This window comes from Chiloscyllium plagiosum, chromosome 13, assembly GCF_004010195.1.
Source record: "Chiloscyllium plagiosum isolate BGI_BamShark_2017 chromosome 13, ASM401019v2, whole genome shotgun sequence".
NCBI lineage: Eukaryota > Metazoa > Chordata > Chondrichthyes > Orectolobiformes > Hemiscylliidae > Chiloscyllium > Chiloscyllium plagiosum.
Genome location: NC_057722.1, coordinates 70,976,618 through 71,003,621, shown reverse-complemented (window position 1 = coordinate 71,003,621; position 27,004 = coordinate 70,976,618).

The window sequence follows — 27,004 nt, the reverse complement described above, 5'->3', positions numbered from 1 at the left end:
GGTAGCCGTGCTGACGGAGCTCGGTGATGGAAGCAGCCATGGTGACGGAGGTAGCCATGGTGACGGAGCTCGGTGATGGAAGCAGCCATGGTGACGGAGGTGAGGTAGCCATGGTGACGGAGCTCGGTGATGGAAGCAGCCATGGTGACGGAGGTAGCCATGGTGACGGAGCTCGGGGATGGAAGCAGCCATGGTGACGGAGATAGCCATGGTGACAGAGCTCGGTGATGGAAGCAGCCATGGTGACGGAGGTAGCCATGGTGATAGAGCTCAGTGTGGATGCAGCCATGGTGACGGAGGTAGCCGTGGTGATGGAGCTCGGTGTGGATGCAGCCATGGTGATGGAGGTAGCCGTGGTGATGGAGCTCGGTGTGGATGCAGCCATGGTGACGGAGGTAGCCGTGGTGATGGAGCTCGGTGTGGATGCAGCCATGATGATGGAGCACGGCACAGGAGAGAGATGGAGCACAACGCAGGGGAGAGTGAGCTCAGTGAAGGAGAGAGATCGCGCACAACGCAGGGGAGAGTGAGCTCAGTGAAGAAGAGAGATGGAGCACAATGCAGGGGAGAGTGAGCTCAGTGAAGAAGAGAGATGGAGCACAACGCAGGGGAGAGTGAGCTCAGTGAAGGAGAGAGATGGAGCACAACGCAGGGGACAGTGAGCTCAGTGAAGGAGAGAGATCGCGCACAACGCAGGGGAGAGTGAGCTCAGTGAAGAAGAGAGATCGAGCACAACGCAGGGGAGAGTGAGCTCAGTGAAGGAGAGAGATCGCGCACAACGCAGGGGAGAGTAAGCTCAGTGAAGAAGAGAGATGGAGCACAACGCAGGGGAGAATGAGCTCAGTGAAGGAGAGAGTCTGAGCCCAGTGCGGAGGGGAGAGCGAGCTCAGTGAAGGAGAGAGTCTGAGCCCAGTGCGGAGGGGAGAGAGAGAGAGATCGAGCCCAATGCGGGGGGGAGAGAGAGATCGAGCTCAGTGTGGGGGGCAGTGAGAGAGATCGAGCCGAGTGTGGTGGAGAGGGAGAGAGAGATCGAGCTCAGTGTGGGGGGAGAGAGAGAGAGAGATTGAGGCCACTGCGTGGGGAGAGAGATTGAGCCCAGCGCAGGGGGAGAGCAAGCATTGGTGGGGAAAGTCCAGTGTGGAGTATTGCAGACCCATGGCTAAAGACAGGAGTCAGTACTGATGGTTCTGATAAAACATGATAGCTATGTTCTCGTGCGATATCATATTGTAAGAAAATAGCACAACAGCCGTGTGTTTTAAACTCATTGAGCTGGAATCGCGTTATAGCCAATACAGATAAGAAATGTTCACAGTCTACAAATCATAGTCTAAATTCTTAAATCTCATTATAACCAATTCAAGTTGAAGAAACAGACGTTAAAGTAGAAACGACTGTAATGTCTAACGTGTAACCTTACTTATTTTTCTACTTGGTACTAAAAAGTACTGTAATGATGAACTTTTTAACTTACTTGTTTTTCTATTTTTGTATCCAATTACCTTTGAACCTAAGACGGTGCCAGAAATGTTGACGTTGAACACTTTTTCCGCGCTCCTGTATCCCTGAACTTGAGTACGTGTGACAATAAAACCTCATTCTGATTCTAATTCTAGAGGAGAGGCAGAGGCTAACACCGAGAGAATACATTTCAAACCTCACCATCATAAATTGGACATAGAATGGTAGGCGTCGATTTTCCTGTTCTTCGGATACTGCCTGACCTGCTGTGCTTTTCCAGCACCATTCTAATCTAGACGCTGATCTGCAGCATCTGCAGTCCTCAAATTCACCATGTTGAGGCAACGGTAGGCTCAATAATGGAGAACATGAAAATGATCAGATTATTGCAAACTCCCATCTGGTTCATAATTCCTCTTTATGGGAGTAAGAAGCCTTTCTTAGTAATAATGACACAAGGGGAACAGCGGATGCTGGGAATGCTGGACAGACTCAGCAGCATCTGTGCAGAGACAATGTTTCAGGCCTAGTGACCCTCCGTCAGAACCCTTGGCTGCCCAGTCTGGCTTACATGGTTTCCCACAGCAATGTGCCTGACTCGTCTTCAGCCACAGAGTGGGCCCCTGTGAAATTCGGCTAAATTCCAGAAAGCAGCTGAGGCCAAAACGCTGATCGCTTTCCAGAAGGAGATATTTTTCATAGAGTGAAGAGGATCTAAGGATATGAGGAGAAGCAGGAACAGGAGACTGAGTTGGATGATCAGCCCATGATCACAGTGAATAATGGAGCAGGCTCGAAGGATATAATGACCTACTCCTGTTCCTAATCTCTAAGTTTCTGAGAACAAATACTGATCAACATGAACTAGTGTCCTGGAATACTCGAGGCAGCCCTTCCCACTCCTCAAGGTGTGAATTAAGTCAATGACTTCCTCAAAGGCCTAAATAATGTCAATCCTTTTGCAGGGTCACTTGGTAACAACCTGGGACCTGGGATCAGGCTCTTCCTCTGAGTCAGGAAGGTTATGGACAAGCCTCACTTCTTAGACACTTTGGAACCGCACATCTCAATGGTGTCGTTTTTTACAGTCACAGAGCTGTGCGGCACAGAGGCAAACCCTTCGGTCCAACTTGTTCATGCCGACCAGAGATCCTAAGATCTCATCCCATTTGACAGCATTTGGTTCATATCCCTCTAAACCCTTTCTATTCATATACCCATCCAGATGAGTCCAGAACCAGAGGGCATAGATTAGGGTGAGAGGGGAAAGATTTAAAAGGGACCCAAGGGGCAACCTTTTCACGCAGGAGGTAGTACGTGTATGGAATGAGCTGCCAGAGAAAGTGGTGGAGGCTGGTACATTTACAGCATTTAAAAGGCATCTGGATGAGTATATAAATAGGATGGGTTTAGAGAGATATGGGCCAAATGTGGGCAAAAGGGACTGGAGAGGCTGCAGAAGGTCTTGGACAGGCTGAGAGAGTAGGCAAAGACGTGGTAGATGGTATTCAGTTGGATTGTAACCCCCCCAGTGAGGGAGGGAGCCCTACCTTGGGACCCAGCAGGGGTGGCAGGCATGGCATTGGATTTGGGGCTAGCCTGGGACATTGGTCATGAGCTGGCTGTTTGACTTAAATTTGATAGGAGGCTGTAACACCCCTGTTTCCTCTGAATTCCCCTCCCCCGCCAACCCAAATGCTCTTGTAAAATTGAGGACAGTTCTGGTTTGGGGATGGAGGGGGCAGAACTGCAGCAGGAAGGCAGAGTAACCATGTGTATTTCACAGACCTCCCCTGTCGTCTGCTAACCTGCTACCGAGGGAACCACCAAATTCTACTCTTAATGTTGCCTCCACTCGGAGTGATCATCTCTGCCTCTACGCAAAATTGAGGACGGCAGATGCTGGAGATCAGAGTCGAGAGTGTGTTGCTGAAAAAGCACAGCAGGTCAGGCAGCATCTGAAAAGCAGGAGAATCAACGTTTCAGGCAAAAGCCCTTCATCAGGAATGAGGCTGGGAGGCTCGGGGTGGCATTGAATGGGAGGGGGGGTGGGATAAGGGGGAGACACACACACACATGCACAACACACATACACACAACCCACACAACACATATACAACACTCACATGCAACACAACACACATATGCATAGATACAACACACATACACACAACACAACAGACACATACACACACATGCGACACACACACACACACAACACAACAGACACATACACACATGTGCGCCACACACACACATACACACAACACAACAGACACATACACACACATGCGACACACACACACACACAACACAACAGACACATACACACACATGCGACACACACACACACACAACACAACAGACACATACACACACATGCGACACACACACACACACAACACAACAGACACATACACACACATGCGACACACACACACACACAACACAACAGACACATACACACACATGCGACACACACACACACACAACACAACAGACACATACACACACATGCGACACACACACACACACAACACAACAGACACATACACACACATGCGACACACACACACACACAACACAACAGACACATACACACACATGCGACACACACACACACACAACACAACAGACACATACACACACATGCGACACACACATACACACAACACAACAGACACATACACACACATGCGCCACACACACACTCAATTCGCCAGGACTGTGGTCCGAGCAATGATTCAGGTGGAGCCTGTCCCATAGGAACAGCTCCCTCCTTCCCCAGTACTGCTGCCACTGTCCCATGAATTTGAACCTGTTTCTCCCACACCAATCTTGTTGACCCTGTGCCGATTTGCTCCTGGGTCGGAGAGTAATCCAGTATTACCTTTTTGGGTTTTCTTTTTATTTGAGCCCCTAGCTGCTCATATTCCCTCAGCAGAACCTCTTTCCTCTTTCTACCCATTTCACTGGTATCTACGAGGACCACAACAACTAGGTCATTCCCCTCCCATTCCACGTTCCTCTGCAGTTCCTGAACCTGGCAAACAACACAACCTTTGGGACTTCCGACCTAGGCAACAGTGACTATTCCCCTGACTATACTATCCCTGATTTTCACAGATACACAGTCCTTTATCTGAAATCCCAAAATCCCAACAGCTCTAAAATGTGAAGTTTTTATTTGTGAAGTTTTTTTCTCCTTAACCAGGTTGTTTGGCGTGTAAACAGTTAACCCAACTCCACACCCACTTGCCCCACGACACTCAGATATGACGTGGGGCATGGCCCAGCACTGGCAGGTGTCAAGTCTGTCTCAGATTAGATCAGATTAGAATCCCTACAGTATGGAAACAGGCCCTTTGGCCCAACAAGTCCACACTGACCCTCCAAAGAGTAACCCACCCACACCCAGTCCACTACATTTACCCCTGACTAATGCACCTAACACTATGGGCAATTTAGCATGGCCAATTCACCTGACCTGCACATCTTTGGACTGTGGGAGGAAACCGGAGCACCTGGAGGAAACACATGTAGACACGGGGAGAATGTGCAAACTCCACACAGACAGTCGCCCGAGGTGGGAATCGAACCTGGGCCCCTGACCTCAGGGCATTTGCTGTTTGGTAAGTTATTTTTATTTCACCAAGAAACTGTCACATATTCCGAAATCCGAAAAATTCCAAATTCCGAAAACCAGCTGGCCCCAAGGGTTACGAATAAAGGATTGTGTACCTGTGCTGCATTCCTCTTTTCTCCCCTCTCTTGTATGGCTCCCTGTACCATGGTGCAATGCTCAGTTTGCTCATCCTCCCCACAGCCCCTACTCTCATCCACATAGGCAACAAGCAGCTCAAATCTATTAGAGAAGCTTCAAAGGATGAGGCAATATCTCTTGAATCCCTCCACCTGCCTCACACAAAGTCACGCCCTCCTGTTAATCGAAAAGGTGCAACTGCCTCCTGAAACAGTGTCGAGATAACTCTCCCTGTCCCTGATGTATCACAGTGTTCAGAGCTTGTGGAGTGCCACAAGGATCGGTGCTGGGTCCTCTACTTTTTGTCATTTACATAAATTATTTGGATGCGAGCACAAGAGGTACAGTTAGTAAGTTTGCAGATGACACCAAAACTGGAGGTGTAGTGGACAGCGAAGATGCTTTCCTCAGATTACAACAGGATCTTGACCAGATGGGCAAATGGGCTGAGAAGTGGCAGATGGAGTTTAATTCAGATAAATGCGAGGTGCTGCATTTTAGGAAAGCAAATCTTAGCAGGACTTATACACTTAATGGTAAAGTCCTAGGGAGTGTTGCTGAACAAAGAGACCTTGGAGTGCAGGTTCATAGCTCCTTGAAAGTGGAGTCACAGGTAGATAGGATAGTGAAGAAGGCGTTTAGTATGCTTTCCTTTATTGGTCAGAGTATTGCATCCAGGAGTTGGGACATCATGTTGCAGCTGTACAGGACATTGGTTAGGCAACTGTTGGAACATTGCGTGCAATTCTGGTCTCCTTCCTATCAGAACAATGTTGTGAAACGTGAAAGGGTTCAGAAAAGATTTACAAGGATGTTGGCAGGGTTGGAGGATTTGAGCTTTAGGGAGAGGCTGAACAGGCTGGTGCTGTTTTCCCTGGAGCATCGGAGGCTGAGGGGTCGCCTTATAGAGGTTTACAAAATTATGAGGGGCATGGATAGGGTAAATAGACAAAGTCTTTTCCCTGGGGTCGGGGAGTCCAGGACTAGAGGGCATAGGTTTAGGGTGAGAGGGGAAAGATATAAAAGAGACCTAAGGGGCAACGTTTTCACGCAGAGGGTGGTACGAGTATGGAATGAGCTGCCAGAGGAAGTGGCGGAGGCTTATACAATTGCAACATTTAAGAACGCAATTGGATGGGTATATGAATAGGAAGGGTTTGAAGGAATATGGGTCGGGTGCTGGCAGGTGGGACTAGATTGGGTTGGGATATCTGGTCGGCATGAACAGGTTGGACCGAAGGGTCTGTTTCCATGCTGTACATCTCTATGACTCTAGACGCCAATTCATCAACTCTGAGCCGGAGTTCCTCCAGCATCCAAGACTGGCTGCAGATACAGTGATTACGAACCACAATGGGGCCCACCAATTCCCACATCAGGCAGGCAGAACATATCACCTAGTTTGGCATATCTGCTTTAATTACTGAGTACTTAATTGAGTTTTAAATATTTCGTAACCGCCTTTTAGTTTGTAGCCTGTAAATATTTCTTTGGTTTACCTTCAATCGGAAAGTAACCTATAATAGATAGTCAAATTACTATCAGAGTTGGGAGGTCATGTTGCGGCTGTACAGAACATTGGTTAGGCCACTTTTGGAATATTGTGTGCAATTCTGGTCTCCCTCCTAGAGGAAGAATGTTGTGAACTTGGAAGGGTTCAGAAAAGTTTTAGAAGGATGTTGCCAGGGTTGGAGGGTTTGAGCTGCAGGGAGACGCTGAATAGGCTGGGGCTGTTTTCCCTGGAGTATTGGTGCCTGAGGAGTGACCTTATTATGGTTTATAAAATCATGAGGGGCTTGCATAGGGTGAAGAGCTAAGAGTCCAGAACTAGAGGGCATAGGTTTAGGGTGAGAGGGGAGAGACATAAAGAGGCCTGAGGGGCAACATCTTTGTGCAGAGGGTGGTGTGTGTATGGAATGAGGTGCCAGAAGAAGTGGTGGGGGCTGGTACTATTACAGCATTTAAAAGGTATCTGGATGGGTATATAAATAGGAAGGGTTTGGAGGGATATGGGCCAAGTGCTAGTGAATAGGACTAGATTAGGTTAGGATATCTGGTCAGCATCGATGAGTTGCAAGGGTCTGTTTCCATTCCCCACAACGCGATGACTCTATAAAGAAACAGAGTTAACATTTCGAGTACAATATAACTCTTCTTCAAAGCAGGAACAAGGTGCTGAGTTTAATGATCAACCACGATCATATTGAATGGCGGAGCAGGCTCAATGGACATTTTTCCCTGAAGCGTCGGAGGCTGAGGGGTGACCTTATAGAGGTTTATTAAATCACGAGGGACATGGATAGGATAAATAGACAAGGTCTTTTCCCTGGGGTGGAAGAGTCCAGAACTAGAGGGCATAAGTTTAGGGTGAGAGGGGTCCTTTACAACATTTAAAAGGCATCTGGATGGGTGTATGATTGGGAGGGTTTAGATTAGATTCCCGACAGTGTGGAAACAGGCCCTTTGGCCCAACCAATCCACACCTACCCTCCGAAGAGTAACCCACCCAGATCCATTTCCCTCTGACTAACGCGCCTAACACTATGGGCAATTTAGCATGACCAATTCACCTGACCTGCACATCTTTGGATTGTGGGAGGAAACCGGAGCACCTGGAGGAAACCCACACAGATACGGGGAGAATGTGCAAACTCCACACAGACAGTCGCCCGAGGCTGGAATCGAACGTGGGACCCCGATGCTGTGGGGCATCAGTACTAACCACTGACCACCATGCCGTCTAGAGGGATATGGGCTGGGTGCTGGCAAATGGGACTAGATTCATTTAGGATATCTGGTCGGCATGGATGAGTTGGATCGTAGGGTCTGTTTCCATGCTGTAAATCTCCATGACTCTATGACCAACCAATAAACTTATGGTTTACTCGTGATATCACTCTTTTGTGCTGGATCCCTGATCCTGGGCTTCAATTTATCCTCTGAAGTAATACCTTATAAACTATGAACCAAAGAAGAACAAGCAACAAAATCACCTCTTCCCCTCTGTCCCCAAATTCCTTCACATTGCCTTCACATTGCCCAAACTCTATGGTCTCTGTGTCTCACTTTGGGTGTGATCTCTTCTTCCTGACTGCATGAAGCTTATTTATTGACTTACCAGCTGACTCCAGAATGAAATATGTTCACGACCTGGGCACTGTCAGTAGTTGAATACAGTTGGCCTTCCCTTTTCAAAGCCTGGGAAAAAAAAATTGACTTATAAAAATAAACAAGCACCAAAAGATTCTAAAGTATTGTGTTCAACTGATTGACATGTTCAATTTTGCAAAATCCTGGATGTCAGCCATAGACTCTGTGCATTGGGGAGAAAGCGCAGACAGTTGGGGCTTTGCAACACCACTCGTCCAATCAGAACCCCTGGTTTACTTGCAACCTCACCACGAGAAAATAAAAGTTGAAGGTACGAGTTTGCAGTTACTTACTTCCGGACTCTGAGGCTGCTGCAGGGAAATCTAATCCTGGAGGAGACTGGAACAGGAACAGCACACCGCTGCCACCTTATGGCAAACGCACAGCACATGGTATCAGGGGGGTCGAATAATTAAAATCGGCATATCTCCCCTTTGTATTTATTGCCACTAAACAACATTTATCCATGTTATTGCTGAATGCAGGAAGCCCTTTATTTGTTTGGAACTATTCTGGGTTCCTGGTTATTTCTTGCAGTCTTTTGGAAGTTATCTGCTGGGAGCACATTCAACTGATTCGGAGACGCCGGTGTTGGACTGCGGTGGACAAAGTTAAAAATCCCACAACACCAGGTTATAGTCCAATAGGTTTAATTGGGAGCACTGGCTTTTGGAGCACTGCTGTTTCATCAGGTGTTCTGAAAGCTAGTGCTTCCAAATAAACCTGTTGGACTATAACCTGGTGTTGTGGGATTTTTAACATTCAACTGAGGCATTCAAGAGAGCAATGTATGATTACTGGGATAAAAATAGCATGTGAGGGCATGGGTTAAAAGCAGGAGGTTGGCACAAGGTAATGATGTTTGTTAAACGGGCTATTGCAGGAATAATGGACTGAATGGCCTCCTATGTGATAGTCTCTCTGTTGGTTCATTCATGTCATGGATGCCTTACGCAGGGAGAAACCAGAACATCTCATAAGTCCAATATGCTTCATTTCATTCCTCTAACTGATTTTTAAATACTCTCTGGCATGAACACCAACTCAGAAAACAAGCAAAAACTGACTGATTTAAGAATGGACACAATCTGCACAAACGACAGTCACTGTGTCGAAATCCTGCAAAAACCTCCTGAGCAGCACACATCCCGAAAGCAGGAAGCACAGTGACTCACTCACCACCATTTTCTCAACAGTGTTTCGAGATGAGCAAGAAATCTTGGCCCAGCTGGTAATGTCCAAAAGTGCTGATCAAGTGAAACAATAAATTCAGGAACACCCCGATTTAAACAAGCCAGGTGTTAAACTGGGGTGGCCTGATGAAGGAGCAGCACTCCGAAAGCTCGTGCTTCCAAATAAACCTGTTGTACTATAACATGGTGCTGTGTGAGTTTTAATCCTGTTGAAGAAGATGGTCCATGACTCAGTGAGGTGGAACTCAAGTCCCACTCTACTTGGAGTCATCCCTCCCCAAGTTTCAGACCCGCTGAGATAGAGAAGGTGAAGTCCCCCTGACTGGACCAAAGGAAGAAAGTTGGGTGGGTGCAGTGGTAAACTGCGGGCCGTTGGGAAATGGAGAAAAGGTGAAGGAAAAGAGGTGGACAAATATAGGATCGGGACAGCTGACTGGGATTAGAACGATTTATTCCCAGAGGTGGGACCCCAAGAGTTGAGCTGGATTGAAACCTGAATGAAGAGTCAAGGAGTCCTAGAGATGTACAGCACAGAAACAGACCCTTCAATCCATGCCAACCAGGTATCCTAAAATTACTTGGTCTGTGTTGCCAATATTTGGCTCATATCCCTCCAAACCCTCCCTATTCATGTACCCATCTAGATGCCTTTTAAATGTTGCAATTGTACCAGCCTCCACCACTTCGTCTGGCAGCTCATTCCATACATGTACCACACTCTGTATGAAAAAGTTACCCTTAGGTCCCTTTTATATCTTTCCCCTCTCACCTTAAACTTATGTCCTCTAGTTCTGGACTCCCCCATCCCAGGGAAAAGACCTGATCTATTTACCCTAGCCATGTCTCTCATGATTTTATAAACCTCTATAAAGTCGCCCCTCAGCCACCGACACTCCAGAGAAAACAGCCCCAGCCCATTCAACCTCTCCCTCCAGCTCAAACCCCCCCAACCCTGGCAACATCTTTGTAAATATTTTCTGAACCCTTTCAAGTTTTACAACAACCTTTCGATAGCGTGGAGACCGGAATTGAACACAATATTCCAAAGGTAGCCTCACCAATGTCCTGTACAATGACCTCCAAATTGAGCCACAATGCAGCTGGACAGGGTAAAGATGAATTGCAGTTTGGAAGAGGGGTCAAGATTGAATTAATGTGCAGCTCTAACTGTGAGTGGTCACAGAATGCCAGATTTATGACGTCTTCTATGTCAAAGTTGACTGTACCCCTCCAGAGTATGGGGGGGCGGGGGAGGGGGGGCGGGCAGGTTTGTAAAATGATAGCGAATAATCAAAATAAACTAATTGAACAAATAATTTATTTCTTCTTGGTTAGTTGTGTTGTTTTAGACTGCTCTATATTAGTAAGTTTTACCTTCAATGCGTACTACCCAATGTCTGTAATTGAACAAGTGTGGAAGGATAATAAAGCTGGTGAATTTGAAAGGAGATTTACTCCTTCTGCACCAATTTAAGCTCTCTTCACAGAAAATCATTACCTGGAGCCCTGAGGGCCTGGGCTGCTCTTACTCGCCTACATAAATGCAGGTTCGAGCACAGAATTGATCTTGTGCTGACAATTTAATCCACTTTATCTAAGAAACACACACTTCAATGTGCCAGTTACTCCAGTGGTGGAAACTTTTGCAGCTTTCTCATTATCTCTCTCAGATTCTGGAGGTGGTGTGGTCACATTCTGTATTTGACAGACATCCCTGATGGAATTGCAGCTCACTGTCTCAACTTTACAGCGACGTTCCCAACTATTGCACATTCCTGAGACCATTGTCACCATCAGGTCTTGAAATGTTAACTTGCTTTCTGTTCAAGGCTTACACCTGAAACGTTGACTTCTGCACCTCCTGATGCTGCCTGGCTTTCCGTGTCTTTCCAGCCTCCTGCCTGTTTGTTCTGGATTCCAGCATCTGCAATTATTTTTGTCTCTAACTGTAGTGATTTCCAGCATTTTTTATTTTTGTCACCTTCAAGTATCCTTTCTGGAGTTAGACGTAACTGGAAGGAGACCTGTGTAAGGAGACCTGTGTTTTACTTGATCATATGCGAATGGTTATGATGGAGTTAACATCGAACACCGAACATAGAACGTTACAGTGCAGTACAGGTCCTTCAGCCCTCAATGTTGCACCGACCTGTGAAAATAATTTGATGCCAATCTAACAGACACTGTTCCATTATTATCCATATGTTTGTCCACTGCCAATTTAAATGCCCTGAGCATCAGCGAGTCTACTACTGTTGCAGGCAGGCTGTTCCATGCCCCTACTACTAACTCTGAGTGAAGAAACTACCCCTAATATCTATCCTAGATCTATCACCCCTAAATTTAAAGCTATGTCCCCTCGTGTTAGCCTTCACCATCTGAGGAAAAAGGCTCTCACTGTCTGCCCTATCTAATCCTCTGATTATCTTATATGTCTCGACTGAGTCACCTCTCAACCTTCTTCTCTCCAATGAAAACACCCTCAGTTCCCTCAGCCTTTCCTCGTAAGACCTTCCTTCCATACCAGGCAACATCCAAGTAAACCTCCTCTGAACCCATTCCAAAGCTTCGACATCCTCCCTACAATGCAGTGACCAAAATTGCATGCAATACTCCAGGTGCGGCCTTACCAGTGTCTTGTACAGCTGCAACATGACCTCGTGGCTCCGAAACTCAATCCTCCTCTCAATAAATGCCAACACACCATATGCCTTCTTAACAATCCTATCAACCTGGGTGGCAACTTTCTGGGATTAATGAACCCGGATACAGAGATTTCTCTGTTCATCTACACTGCCAAGAATTTTACCATTAGCCCACTACTCTGCATTCCTGTTATTTCTTCCAAAGTGAACTACCTCACACTTTTCTGCATTAAACTCCATTTGCCACTTCTCAGCCCAGCTCTGCATCTTATCTATGCCCCTCTGTAACCCACAACATCCTTCGGCACTATCCACAACTCTGCCTACCTTAGTGTCATCCGCAAAGTTACTAATCCATCCTTCTACGCCCATGTCCAGATCATTTATAAAAATGACAAACAGTAGTGGCCCCAAAACAGATCCTTTTGGCACACCACTGGTAACTGAGCTCCAGGATGAACATTTCCCATCAACCATGAGGGGAAAAGTCCTCTCAGCATTGACCCTGTCAAGCCCCTTCAGAATCCAATATGTTTCAAATGAAACAATGTCTTTCCTTTCTATGGCATCTGTTCACTTGTTTCTCTGAGTCAAAACCCAGGCTTAAGTAATTGAGCTCAGTGAGTATGGATCTGCTACTAGGCTTTCATAATCCAACGTGGAATAATCAAACAGTACAGACCACGATCCTAAGGGTTCAATAGCCTTTTGATTGAAAGTTTCCAAAACGAAAGGAATCTTCCATTTTAGTGAATCATGTAACTACATATGACCAGATCAGTTTGTTTCTATTGAGCTCAATCTTGTCCGAGAGTGATAGAGCTTTTACAACACAGAAAGAGGCCCTTCAGCCCCTTGTGTTCATGCCAGGCACCAAGCATCTAGCTACTCTAATCTCATCGTCCAGCACTTGGCCCTTAGTCTAGTATGCTCTGATGTTTCAAGTGCTTATCCAAATATTATTAATGTTCTTGCCCATATCACCTTTTTAGACAGTGAGATTCTAACCCTAACCCTAACCCTATCACAGCTACACCTCTCTCCCCACCCTTTGGGTGAAAACTGTCTTCTCCACAGTGAAGAGATGGGCTAATGGTATTATCCCTAGATTATTAATCCAGAGACCCAGGTAATGTTCTGGGGAGCCAGACTCAAATCCCGCCACGGCAGATAGTGGAATGTGAATTCAACAATAATCTGATAGCATTGAATCCATTGTCAATTGTCAGGAAAAACTCATCTAGTTCACTAATGCCGTTCAGAGAAGGAAATCTGCCATCCTTACCTGGCCTGGCCTGCAGGTGATTCCATGACTGAGATACAGCAATGTGGTTGACACTTAACTACCCCCTGGGCAATTAGGGATGGGCAAAAAATGCTGGCCCAGCCCGTGATGGTCACATCCTGAGAAGGAATAAAGAGAGTTCACAGAATTACAGAACAGTTACTGAACACAACAAGACCACTTAGCCCATCGCCTGTATCTAGCTGCCCAAAAGGCATTTCACCTCATGTCCCACTGTAGTCCTGCACAGTTTTTTTTTAATCAAGAAACAATCTAAACCCCTTTTGAATGTCTCAATTAAATCAACCAACGCCAACAAGTCATTTTGCTATAACATACATCTTGTTAACCTGAATTCACTACAATGCGATTGATGTATTGGGAACACTGTTTCTAAAGTGTGAACTTTTAAAATGTACATTGGCTGTAATGTGATAATAACGCCAAGGCTTTAAGCACGGTTTCTAAAGTGCGATTGTTCTATAATGTGGTGTTGCATAAGAGAGCAACTGTGGTGTTATAGAAAACTACCTGTATTGTGCATCCCGTACCTTAACCACTGCTGTGTGAAAATTATTTTTTTTCAAACTACTGTTATGAATTATTTTTTTCTATGGGTCTGCTTTCTCCTCTTCCAGCATTAGACTGCGGCTAGACGCGGGAGTAATAAGGTTAAGGTCGAGAGTGTGGTGCTGGAAAAGCACAGCAGGTCAGGCAGCATCCGAGGGGCAGGACAATCGACATTTCAGGTATAAGCCCTTCATTCCAGATGAAGGGCTTATACCTGAAATGTCGCTTCTCCTGCTCCTCGGATGCTGCCTGACCTGCTGTGCTTTTCCAGCACCACACTTTTGACTCTGATCTCCAGCATCTGCCGTTCTCACTTTCTCCGAGTAAGATTAAACCAGACTTTGTTTTCCACTGAACAAAATTAAAGAGTTACTCTCCCTTCCAACTTTGCTGTACTGTGTCTGTTGCTTGCCTAGACATACAAAACCGACTTTGTGGGCTTGCCTGTGTCAATCATGTTACTATTATCAGCATGGCCTGGTGTGCCCTCTGTGCTGATTGTGCTCACTTTGGCATGTGTAATACTCTTGGCAACAGCAGCCCCTGAATTCTGTCCAAACAGCTGTTGTGCCATCTGTGAAAGTACAGCTGTGCCCGGCTTAGTGATATCTCAGCCCTCTGCATCACCATTCACGCGCTGCAGCAGATGTGACACTTCTACATTAGAAAATTGCTCCTTTTGAAGACAGCCTTAAGAAAAGAGGGCTTCAATTTAAGAATGATTGGAAATGGGATCATCCGCCCAATGTTGTGGAGAAGGCAATCAGTGAGTAAGGGGACTAGGAGCAGAATAGACAGCAAATAAGCAAACTAAGCATAAAGGATAAAGAATAGTTGCTCACTGGTGGGAAATGGAATCCCAAAAGATCAGTGATCTGTCACTAATTGAGAAACAGAAGACTGTAAATGTGGGACAATGTGAAATTGTTCATTTTGGGTAGGGAAAACAAAGTATTATTTAAATAGAGAAAAGCTGCAGAAATCTGAAAGACAAAGGATTGAGGGAATGTCTGCACAAACGCAGAAAGCTAGCACCCAGGTGCAGCAAGGAATCAGGCAGCTAATGGAATGTTGGTCCTTATTTCAAGAGGTTCGAGTATAAGAAGACGGAAGTCTTAGTGTAATTATACAAGGTGCTGGTGAGACCACATCTGGAGTAGTCATGATTTGGAGATGCCGGTGTTGGACTGGAAGCACACTAGCTTTTGGAGCGACACTCCTTCATCAATTAAATCTATTGGACTATAACCTGGTGTTGTGTGATTTTTAACTTTGTATATCTGGAGTAGTGAGAGCAGTTTTGGTCCCTTTATTTAATGAAAGATATAATTTCATTGGAGGCAGTTCAAAGATGCACAAAGATGATCCTTGGTATGGAGGGGCTGTCCGATCAACAAAGGCTAAACATTTTGAGACTCTACTCACTGGAGTTTAGGAGAATGAGAGGTGATCTCATTGAAAAATATCGGATTCTGAAGGGACTTGACAGGGTCAATGCTGAGAGGATGTTTCCCCTCATGGGAGGGACTAGGATCAGAGGGTACAGTCTCAGAATAAATGGGCAACGGTTTAAGACTGAGATGAGGAGGCATTTCATCTCTCAGAGGGTTGAGAGTCTTGAGAATCCCTTGCCACAGAGTGCTTCGGGATCAGATTCCTCGTGTATGTTTAAGGTTGAGATAGATTCTTGAACAGTCAGGGAATCAGGAAATGGTCAGGAAAGTGGATGTGAGGAATGTCGGATCAGCCACTATCCTATGAATAGTGGAGCCAAGGTTTAGGGTGGTACCATGGCTCAGTGGTTAACACTGCTTCCTCATAGCACCAGGGACCGAGTTCAATGCCCACCTCAGGCAGCTGCCTGCGTGGAGTTTGTATGTTCTCCCCATGTCTGTGTGGATTTCCTCCCACAATCCAAAAAGATGTGGTAGGTCAGGTGAATTGACCATGCTAAGTTACCCATAGTGTTAGGTACGTTTGTCAGGGGTAAACTTAGGGGAATGGGTCTGAGTGGGTTACACTTTGGAGGGTCGGTGCCAACTTGTTGGGCCAAAGGGCCTGTTACCATACTGTGGGAAATGTAATGAAATGAACTACTCTTGATCCTATTTCTTATGGTCTTAAATATCACTGTTGTCTACAATTTCTATTAATGATTCAGACATTGGAATCAAATGCACAATTTTGAACTATGTGGATGATACCAACAAAGAGGTTACGGTTACTTGGAAAATAAGAATCTAAATGGAAACAAAGGAACCTGGGAGCATAAATACACCAAAACCCAAAAATGTTAACATTGGTTCATAAAACTGGAAAGTGAAAGCAGAGCAGGGTTTACCTTAGAGAGATAAAATTGAAAGTAAAGATGTTAAACCAAATTTTTTTTTAATAGACCAGACTTGGGATATTGTATATGGTTCTGCTCACCGTGTTGTATAAGAGCCACAGTAGCATTGATGAGGGAGCGTAAAGGATTTATAATGGTGATAAAATAAATGTAGAGTAGAGTAGATTATCTTCCTTTGTTGTTTTTACTATATACAGCTATTAGAGTAAAAACGAGACAGCATTCCTCCGGGACCAAGGTGCTATATGAATACACAGACTACATGCGAGTACAGTCATACACAGAGCAGCACAAAGTACATAGAGAAGTGCAAAACATGCAAGATGGCACAGTAATTCCTGACAAGACAAGACAATAGGCACAGTGGTGGACAAATTACACTGTAACAATGAATGATCATTAATAAAACATTGTTTTAGCAACCACTCAAAAAATTGTCTGAAAATTGCAAATGGAATAGAGTGTGATCACACAGTGTTAAACAGCCTGATGGCCCAGGGGAAGAAACTATTGCACAGTCTGGCCGTGAGAGACTGAATACTCCAGTATCTTCTGCCAAGTGGCAGGAGGGAGAAGAGTTTGAGTGAGGGGTGTGTGGGGTCTTCCACAATGGTCTTAGCCTTTCGGATGCAGCATGTGGTGTAAATGTCTGTAATGGGGAGAGACCCTGATGATCTTCTCAGCTGTCCTCACTATCCGTTATAAGGTCTTACAATCTGAGACAGTACAATTCCCAAACCAGTGACGCTGCTGCCTCAGGGTACTCTCAATGAACCCTCTGTAGAATATGGTATGGATGGGGGAGGTGGGCTTTCCTCAGTCTGTGCAGAAAGTAGAGACACTGCTTGGCTTTCTGGGATGAGGAGCTGGTGTTGAGGGTCCAGGTGAGATTCTCCACCAGGTGTACACTAAGAAATTTTATGCTCTTCACGATCTCCATGAGGGAGCCGTCGATGTCCAGTGGTCTCCTGAAGTCAACAACCATCTCTTTCATCTTGTTCATGTTCAGAGACAGGTTGTTGGCTCTGCACCCGTCCATTAGAAGCTGCATCTCCTCTCTGTATGCTGGCTCATCGTTCCTGCGGATGAGACCCACTACCGTCGTGTCATCAGTGAATTTGATGATGTGATTTGAGCAGTACATTCCTTCACAGTTGTGTGTCAGCAGGGTGTACAGCAGTGGACTGAGCACACTAATGTGAGGTTATACGTCAAATAAGGAAGAGTATCATTGTGGCAGTGGGGTAAAATTTAATTTGAAGATGGTAAACGAAATATATAGGGAATTCAAAACAAACCTTGTTACCATAGTCCCGTAGGACTGCTCTCTCATTAGAGAGACAGAGATGACAGGTGATAGTTTAACCTGAGGGGAAAGGTTGAGGAGGAGAATCCTCTATGGTTACCTCAGCCAGTGCAGGAATGGAACCCAACACTGTTGGTGTCACTCTGTATTGTCATAGAGTCATAGAGTCATAGAGATGTACAGCATGGAAAACAGACCCTTCGGTCCAACCCGTCTATGCCGACCAGATATCCCAACCCAATTAGTCCCACCTGCCAGCACCCAGCCCATATCCCTCCAAACCCTTCCTATTCATATACCCATCCAAATGCCTCTTAAATGTTACAATTGTACCAGCCTTCACCACATCCTCTGGCAGCTCATTCCATACAAGTACCACCCTCTGCGTGGAAACGTTGCCCCGTAGGTCTCTTTTATATATTTTCCCTCTCACCATCTAGTTCTGGACTCCCCGACCCCAGGGAAAAGACTTTGCCTATTTACCCTATCAATGCCCCTTATAATTTTGTAAACCTCTATAAGGTCACCCCTCAGCCTCCGACACGCCAGGGAAAACAGCACCAGCCTGTTCAGTCTCTCCCTATAGCTCAAATCCTCCAACCCTGGCAAAATCCTTGCCATCAAGCCAAATGAGCTGAGGTAACTTTCGCTACCATAGGCAGTACTCAAGGTAAGTGCCAGAGAGGCATCGATGGGCAAGGCTATAAAAGGAGAAGGGAAGAGGGGATTGATGCTGATGGTGAGTAAAGACTGGAGAGAATAGAGTGGAGCATAAAGGACAGCACAGACTGATTGGGCTGAATGGCCTGATTCTGCAATGTCAATTCTAAGTAACACAGGACACATATAAAATAGGAGAGTGATCCAATCCCATCATGTTCTCATTGGGAGGATTGGGTGAGAGTTACTCAAGAAGAAAATACAATGCAAGTCCAGAAACCGTAAGATGTGAATGGAATGACACAGTTGGACAGGAACAACATTAAGCTGAATTATAAACATGACAGGCTAACAGTGCGGAGGTGGTTTGGGGGAAACAAGAGAGCTAACAAGTGATCTGGGACAGAAGGATTGTGATTGAATTAATTATTTCTCTAGCTGCAACAGCCAAGAGCAACATCAACATTGGCTAAGCTCCAGCAGATAAAATAAATGTCACTTTCCAGAGAAAAATGGGAAGGACAGTATTACACTCACAATAACGATTCATACGAGTTGAAAGGAAGTAGCAGTAAAAATGAACAAGAACCACAAAAGAGGATAAAACAATTTTCTTCTGCATATTTTGTGTTAAGATGTCAGTTTTATCTATAATGAAGGGACAGGCCTATAATGAAATGGAGAGTGAGAAAATGGGAAATATTTTCCGGAATGGTAGCTTTAACTGTGGAAACAGATGTAAGGATGCACTTTATTTATAGAACATAGAACATAGAACAATACAGCACAGAACAGGCCCTTCGGATCTCGATGTTGCTGTCTTTATTTACCATTAGGCCAGCTGGTATGGGAACCATAAGGTATGGGAACAGAATCAGGCCATTTGGCCCATCAAGTTCATTCAATCATGATTGATATGTTTTTCAGGCCCAGTCTCCTGCCTTTTCCAGTAACCTTTGATTGCCTTCTAATCAAGATCCTATCTATCTGTTCTTAAATACACTCAATGATTTAGCCTTCATAGCCCTCTCTGCGACAATGAATTCAATAGATTCACCACTCTCTAGCTGAAGAAATTCTGTCTCCATTTTCCCTGTTCCACAATCATTATGTGACTTAATTGATCTGTCATAGTGCAGGAAAATCTAAGCCTTTTATTCCCTGGTTAACAAATTAAGCCAATCAACTTTGCTGAGATTGTGGGAGAAAAGCAATGCTTTTGATCAAGGTCAGCCAGGTGGACCTCATAGAATATAAGGAGAAAGTCAGGACTACAGATGCTGGAGATCAGAGTCAAAATGTGTGGTGCTGGAAAAACACAGCCGGTCAGGCAGCATCCGAGGAGCAGAAAAATCAAAGTTTCGGGCATAAACCTTACATCAATGGTGATGAATGTTTGATGATGAGTGACTCTTCTGCTCCTCAGATGCTGCCTGACTGGCTGCGCTTTCCTAGCAACACACTTTTTCACTCATACATTATGAGATCTCTGATTTGGGTTGATTATCTAGTCCAATCAGGGAGTCCTGGCTGACAGGTATTAACAGAGTGCCAGAGGGCCTGTTTCACTCTGTCAGCTGGATCAGTGTCAATGGCTTTTCACATGTAAATAAAAGGTGCCTTGGTGATGGGATACCAGACTCTGTGGAGTTATATCAGTGGCGATGAGAGCAAAGAATGCTCCTGAAAAAATTAGCTTGCAACAGTTGTCTTTGAGTTGAGGTAAGCATTTCTGGCATCATGGTGTTATTTGCAAAGCTTGACTCATTTGATCCTGCCATCGAAGTCTGGGCTCAGTGTGTGGAAAGGATGTGTTTTCATTTCTTGGCAAATGATATTGGGACAGATGAAAAGTGATGAGTAAATCTCCTGATAGCTTGTGGACCCATGGCTTTTTCAGCTATTAGGAGCCTCACTTTTCCTGGGGTACCAGATACTTAAACCTTTCAAGTGTTGACGGATTTAGTTAAGGAATATTATGACCCCAAGCCTCCTGTAATTCTGAGATGCTATTAGTTTAACTTGAGAACCAGGGAAATCTACATCAGAATTTTTGACAAGGTTCATACAATTAGCAAAGGCATGTGACTTTAGTTTAATACTTAATGAGATGCTGACAGACAGTGTGGTATGTGGGATTAATAATTTAACCATGCAAAAGTGCCTATAGCTGAAGTTCAAATGGACTTCAAACAGGCACTACAACTGGCTTTTCCCTTGGAAAATGTGGCAAGTGAAACATATGGGTTACAGGGTATTCCAATAGAAATGGATACCCTTGCCAGTCCAACTGAGCTTGAGGAACACCCTCTTGAGGGACTCTAGGCCAACCCACAGCAAAACCCCAAAAACAAAGCCAAACCTCGACCAAACTGTTAAAACTTTCTTCAGTATCCAGGCTGGCAAACCATTGTAGTTGCTGCCAGTATGTGGATTCAAGACAGCAAAAGAGTCCCATTAGATCTCAATTGAGTAAAAGAAATCAGACAGAAATCTTCCTCTCAGCCCCACCCCCCTCCTATTTATCGCTCAGCACACACAAGCCCCTCCTCCCCACTCCCCCAAACCCCCCAACACTCCTGATAAAGGGCATATGCGTGAAACATTGACTCTCCTTCTCCTCGGATGCTGCCTGACCTACTGTGCTTTTTCAGCGCTACTGAAAGAAATCATAGACCATTATCCAGGAGCATGTACACCCTGGAAAATCTATGTACATTTGGTTTGGAACAGTTAAGTTGCTTAGCAACACTCAAATCAAAACTAATCAAAATAAACATCTGGTCAAATGGTCACCTGGTTCCAATGGAGGTTGATACCAGCGCGTCTGTTTCAATGATCACAGAACCAGTCTTTAATAAAATCCAACCTTGAAGTTTGCGTAAGACCTCGGCTAGACTCAGAATCTATACCAGGGTACCTTTACAGATTAAAGGGACAACTTCGGTTCTGGACTCTTCTGAGAAGCAGCTAGTTCAGTTCCCACTGAGTGTAGTAAAAGGTTCAGGCCCAAGCCTGATGGGGAGAAATTGGTGAGAGAGATAATCCTTGATTCGCTCAACATTTAGAAAATAGCTGCCTGAGTGAAGTCCGAATTAAATACCCGGAGGTTTTTCAGGGTGGACCAGAAAGTGGAGCTGAGGCAGAGATGAGATCAGCCACGATCATATTAAATGGCAGTACAGGCATGAGGGGCTGAATGGTCTTCGCTTGCTCCTAGTTCTTATGTTAGAGATCACAGATGTAGCAGAATGAAGCAAAGGGAGTGGTCATAGATGTAAGGATGACAGCAAGGTCCAGAGGAGGCATTCATAGTGGAATGTAACTCAGTTCTGTTGAAAGCAAAACCCTTCAAGAAAATCCTCAAGTTGGAGGTTGGGGGCTCAAGATGGACATTGGAGTTCATGGTCTGAACTTGTTCAATTCCACGTTGACTCCCAAAGGCTGAAAAGCCTGACATGAGATGTCCTTCTTCCAACTCATTGCTGGAACACTGCTGCAGGGTTTGGACAGAAGTTGTGAGTTTGACAGCAGTGGTGCATTGAAATGGCAAGGCACTGGAAGGTCAGGGTCACACAGACTGAGCAGAGGGGCTGTACAAAGCAGTTGTCCAGCCAGTATTCAGTCTCTCCAGTATAGAAGAGACTGCATTGTGACCAGAAAATACAGTAAACTAGATTGAGAGAGATACAAGTAAATACCCTCCATGGACCTCGCTCTCTTCTCTAAAACTATTACCACTCCCTTTGCTTTTTGTTTTGTGACACCAATAATCTCTAATGCTCTCATTTTCTAACTTTTCACTCAATTACAATATAAAACTCTTAAAACAAATCAGGGCAGGACTTATACAAATGGTAAGGTCCTAGGGAGTGTTGCTGAACAAAGAGACCTTGGAGTGCAGGTTCATAGCTCCTTGAAAGTAGAGTCGCAGATAGAAAGGATGGTGAAGAAGATATTTGGTATGATTTCTTTTATTGTCAAATCATTGAGTATAGGACTTGGGAGGTCATGTTGTGTCTATACAGGACATTGGTTAGGCCACTTTTGGGATACGGCACTCAATTCTGGTCTCCCTGCTATAGGAAGGGTGTTGTTAAACTTAAAAGGGTACAGAAATGAGGATGTTGCCAGGTTGGAGGGTTTGAGCTACAGGGAGAGGCTGAATAGGCTGGGGCTGTTTTCCCTGGAACATCGGAGACTAAGGGGCAATCCTCCTCACTGTCCACAGCTCCCCCAAACTTTATACCATATAAAAACTTACTACTCAGGCAACCTACATTCTCCTGCTAATCATTTTGTTATGTTACAGACAGCACTGATCCCCATGGAACACCACTGACCTCAGATCTCCAGTCAGAAAAATACCCTTTCAGCGCTACTCTGCGTCTTTTATGACTAAGCTGATTCTCTATCCATCTTACCAGCTCAATGTGGATCCCGTGTGACTTCACCTTGCTGTAGGTAAAAATGACCAAGTACAAATTTAACAGTGATTCAGACACAGTTTGTTGAGCAAAGGCTTTAGTAGGACCATGCAACCGTAACAGGGTCAAAACCAGCTCCTCCATAGTTACATGGTGCAGCTTTCTTTTACACCCTTGTTTACACTTTCCTTGTCACATACACACAGTTACACATTCCTATGAGCCAGGCAGGTACTGTCATCTGATATTGTAACAACGGTTCAGAGTTCTGCGCATCTTGAGTTGGTAGTTTTCTTGGTAAAGGCCAAAAGCTTATCTCGCCTGCTCCTGCAAAGTCAGGCTGGTCAGCGCTTTTAGCAATCATTACTGAACTATCCCAGCATTCTTTATAAATTAAGTCAACAATCCCACCATGCTCTGCTTCAACCTTCTGTATCAGCCTGCCATGAGGGATCTTGTCAAAAGCCTTGCTAAAGCCCACATAGACAATATCTAGCACCCTGCCCTCATCAATCATCTTTGACAGTTCCTCAAAAAACTCAATCAAGATTGTGAGACATGAACTGCCCTGCACAAAGCTATGCGACCTATTGCTAATAAATCCACATTTTTCTAGATGTGACTAAATCCTGTCCTTAAGGATCTTTTCCACTAATTTCCCTAGCATTGATGGAAGGTCAGATGGCAGCCACTAGCAAGACTTTGTTTCTTGCTGAACTGTAGCTCTCCTTGAGGAGCTGATAGGAAGTCACCTTCAGTCTAACTGATTGCTGTTCATGTAACACAGTTTGTTTGATAATGCTGAGAGATAAAGCATTCAATAATTTAATGCTGTAACAATGAAGGACAGTGAGTGATTTCTTTTCTGTCATGACAGTGTGAGATAACGGAGTGGAATTTGGAGGCTAATGATGTTCCAATGCCCTTCTCCTTTGAGCTGGAAGTTCTGTTGAAGAAGTCAAAGTTGAGACATTGCAACGCATCGTCTAGATTGTGCACATTTTATACTGATGCAGAGGGAGTGGATACTCAATTGTTACTGAGAGTCATACATTCATTGAGTTGAATATCACGGAAACAAACTCTTCGGTCCAACTTGTCCATGCCATCCTAAATAAACCTGGCCCCATTTGCCAGCACTGCCCATTTCACTCTAAACCCTTCCTATTCATGTACCCATTGTGATGTCTTTTAAATGTTGCAATTGTACCAGCCTCCACCACTTTCTCTGGCAGTTCATTCCATACACGCACCACCCTCACTATGAAAAAATTGCCCCTCAGGTCCCTTTTAAATCTTTCCCCTCTCAACCTAAACCTATGCCCTCCAGTTCTGGACACCCCCAATCCAGGGAAAAGACTTTGCCTTCTTACACAGCCATGCCCCTCATAATTTTATAAACCTCTATAAGATCACCCCTCAGCCTCCGACGCTCCAGGGAAAACAGCCCCAGCCTATTCAGCCACTCCCTATAGTTCAAACCTTCCAACCCTAGCAATATCCTTATAAATCTTTTCTGAACTCTTCCAAGTTTCATAACATCCTTCCTATATCAGGGAGACCAGAATTAAATGCAATATTCCAAAAGTGGCTTCACTAATGTCCTGCACAGCCACAACATGACCTCCCAAATCCTGTACTCAACACTGACTGATAAAGGAAAGCATACCAAACGCTTTCTTCACTATCCTATGTAGGATGATTTAGCATGTTTGGATCAGAGATTGGCTCGCTGAAAGAAGACAGAAAGTGGTGGTGGATGGGAAATGTTCATGCTGGAGCTCAGTTACCAGTGGAGTGCTGCAAGGATCTGTTTTGGGGTCACTGCTGTTTGTCATCTTTATAAACGATTTGGAAGTGGGCTTAGAAGGATGGGTTAGTAAATTTGCAGAAGACACTAAGGTAGGCAGAGTTGTGACAGTGTCGAAAGATGTTGTGTGTTACAGAGGAACATGAATAAAATTGTAGAATTGGGCTGAGAAGTGGGAAATGGAGTTTAATGCAGAAAAATGTGAGGTCATAGAGTCATAGAGATGTACAGCATGGAAACAGACCCTTCGGTCCAACCCATCCATGCGGACCAGATATCCCAACCCAATCTAGTCCCACCTGCCAACACCCGGCCCATATCTCTCCAAACCCTTCCTATTCATATACCCATCCAAATGCCTCTTAAATGTTGCAATTGTACCAGCCTCTACCACATCCTCTGGCAGCTCATGCCATACACGTACCACCCTCTGTGTGAAAAAGATGCCCCTTAGGTCTCTTTTATATCTTTCCCCTCTCACCCTAAACCTATGCCCTCTAGTTCTGGACTCCCCAATCCCAGGGAAAAGACTTTGCCTATTTACCCTATTCATGCCCCTCATAATTTTGTAAACCTCTACAAGGTCACCCCTCAGCCTCCGATGCTCCAGGGAAAACAGGCCCAGCCTGTTCAGCCTCTCCCTGTAGCTCAGATCCTCCAACCCTGCAACATCAGGGCATGGTTAGGAACATGGGACTGGAATATCATAGCAATTACAAAAACATGGCTCAGGGATGGGCAGGACTGGCAGCTTAATGTTCCAGGAAGGGTAGCATTCTGATTCTTTACTCAGAGAGTAGTAAGGGTATGGAATGCCAACGTTAAGTACATTTAAGTTGTCATTGGACAAACATATGGGCGTACATGGAATAGTGTAGGTTAGATGGGCTTCAGATTGGTATGACAGGTCGGCACAACATCGAGAGCCAAAGGGCCTGTACTGCGCGGTAATGTTCGATGTTCTATGATAGAAAGGGAGGCAAGAGAGGAGGGGGAGTGGCATTTTTGATAAGGGATAGCATTACAGCTGTGCTGAGGGAGGATATTCCCGTAAATACATCCAGGGAAGTTATTTGGGTGGAACTGAGCGATAAGAAAGTGATGATCAGCTTATTAGGATTGTATTATAGACCCCCTAATATTCAGAGGGAAATTGAGAAACAAACTTGTAAGGAGATCTCAGCTATCTGTAAGAATAATAGGGTGATTATGGTAGAGGATTTTAACTTTCCAAACATAGAATGGGACTGCCATTGTGCCATAGTGTTAAGGATTTAGATGGAAAGGAATTTGTTAAGTGTGTACGAGACAATTTTCTGATTCAGTATGTGGGTGCACCTACGAGAGAAGATGCAAAACTTGACCTGCTCTTGGGAAATAAGGCAGGGCAGTTGACTGAAGTGTCAGTGGGGGAGCACTTTGGGGACAACAACCATAATTCTATTAGATTTATAATAGTGATGGAAAAGGATAGACCAGATCTAAAAGTTGAAGTTCTAAATTGGAGAAAGGCCAATTTTGACGGTATTAGGCAAGAACTTTCAAAAGCTGATAGGGGGCAGATGTTTGCAGGTAAAGAGACGGCTGGAAAATGGGAATGAGATAACGAGAATCCGGAGAAAGTGTATTCCTGTTAGGGTGAAAGAAATGGCTGGTAGGTAAAGGGAATGCTGGATGACTAAAGAAATTGAGGGTTTGGTTAAGAAAAAGAAGGAAGCATATGTCAAGTATAGACAGTTTAGATCGAGTGAATCCTTAGAAGAGTATAAAGGAAGTAGGAGTATACTTAAGAGGGAAATCAGGAGGGTAAAAAGGGGACATGAGATGGCTTTGGCAAATAGAATTAAGGAGAATCCAAAGGGATTTTACAAATACATTAAGAACAAAAGGGTAACTAAGGAGAGAATAGGATCAGCAAGGCGGCCTTTGTGTGGAGCCGCAGAAAATGGGGGAGATACTAAATGAATATTTTAGAGTCATAGAGATGTACAGCACGGAAACAGACCCTTCAGTCCAACCCGTCCATGCCGACCAGATATCCCAGCCCAATCTAGTCCCACCTGCCAATACTTGGCCCATATCCCTCCAAACCCTTCCTATTCATATACCCATCCAAATGCCTCTTAAATGTTGCAATTGTACCAACCTCCACCACTTCCTCTGGCAGCTCATTCCATACACGTACCACCCTCTGCGTGAAAAAGTTGTCTCTTAGGTCTCTTTTATATCTTTCCCCTCTCACCCTAAACATGTGCCCTCTAGTTCTGGACTTCCCGATCCCAGGGAAAAGTCTTTGTCTATTTATCCTATCCATGTCCCTCATAATTTTGTAAACCTCTATAAGATCACCCTCAGCCTCCGACGCTCCAGGGAAAACAGCCCCA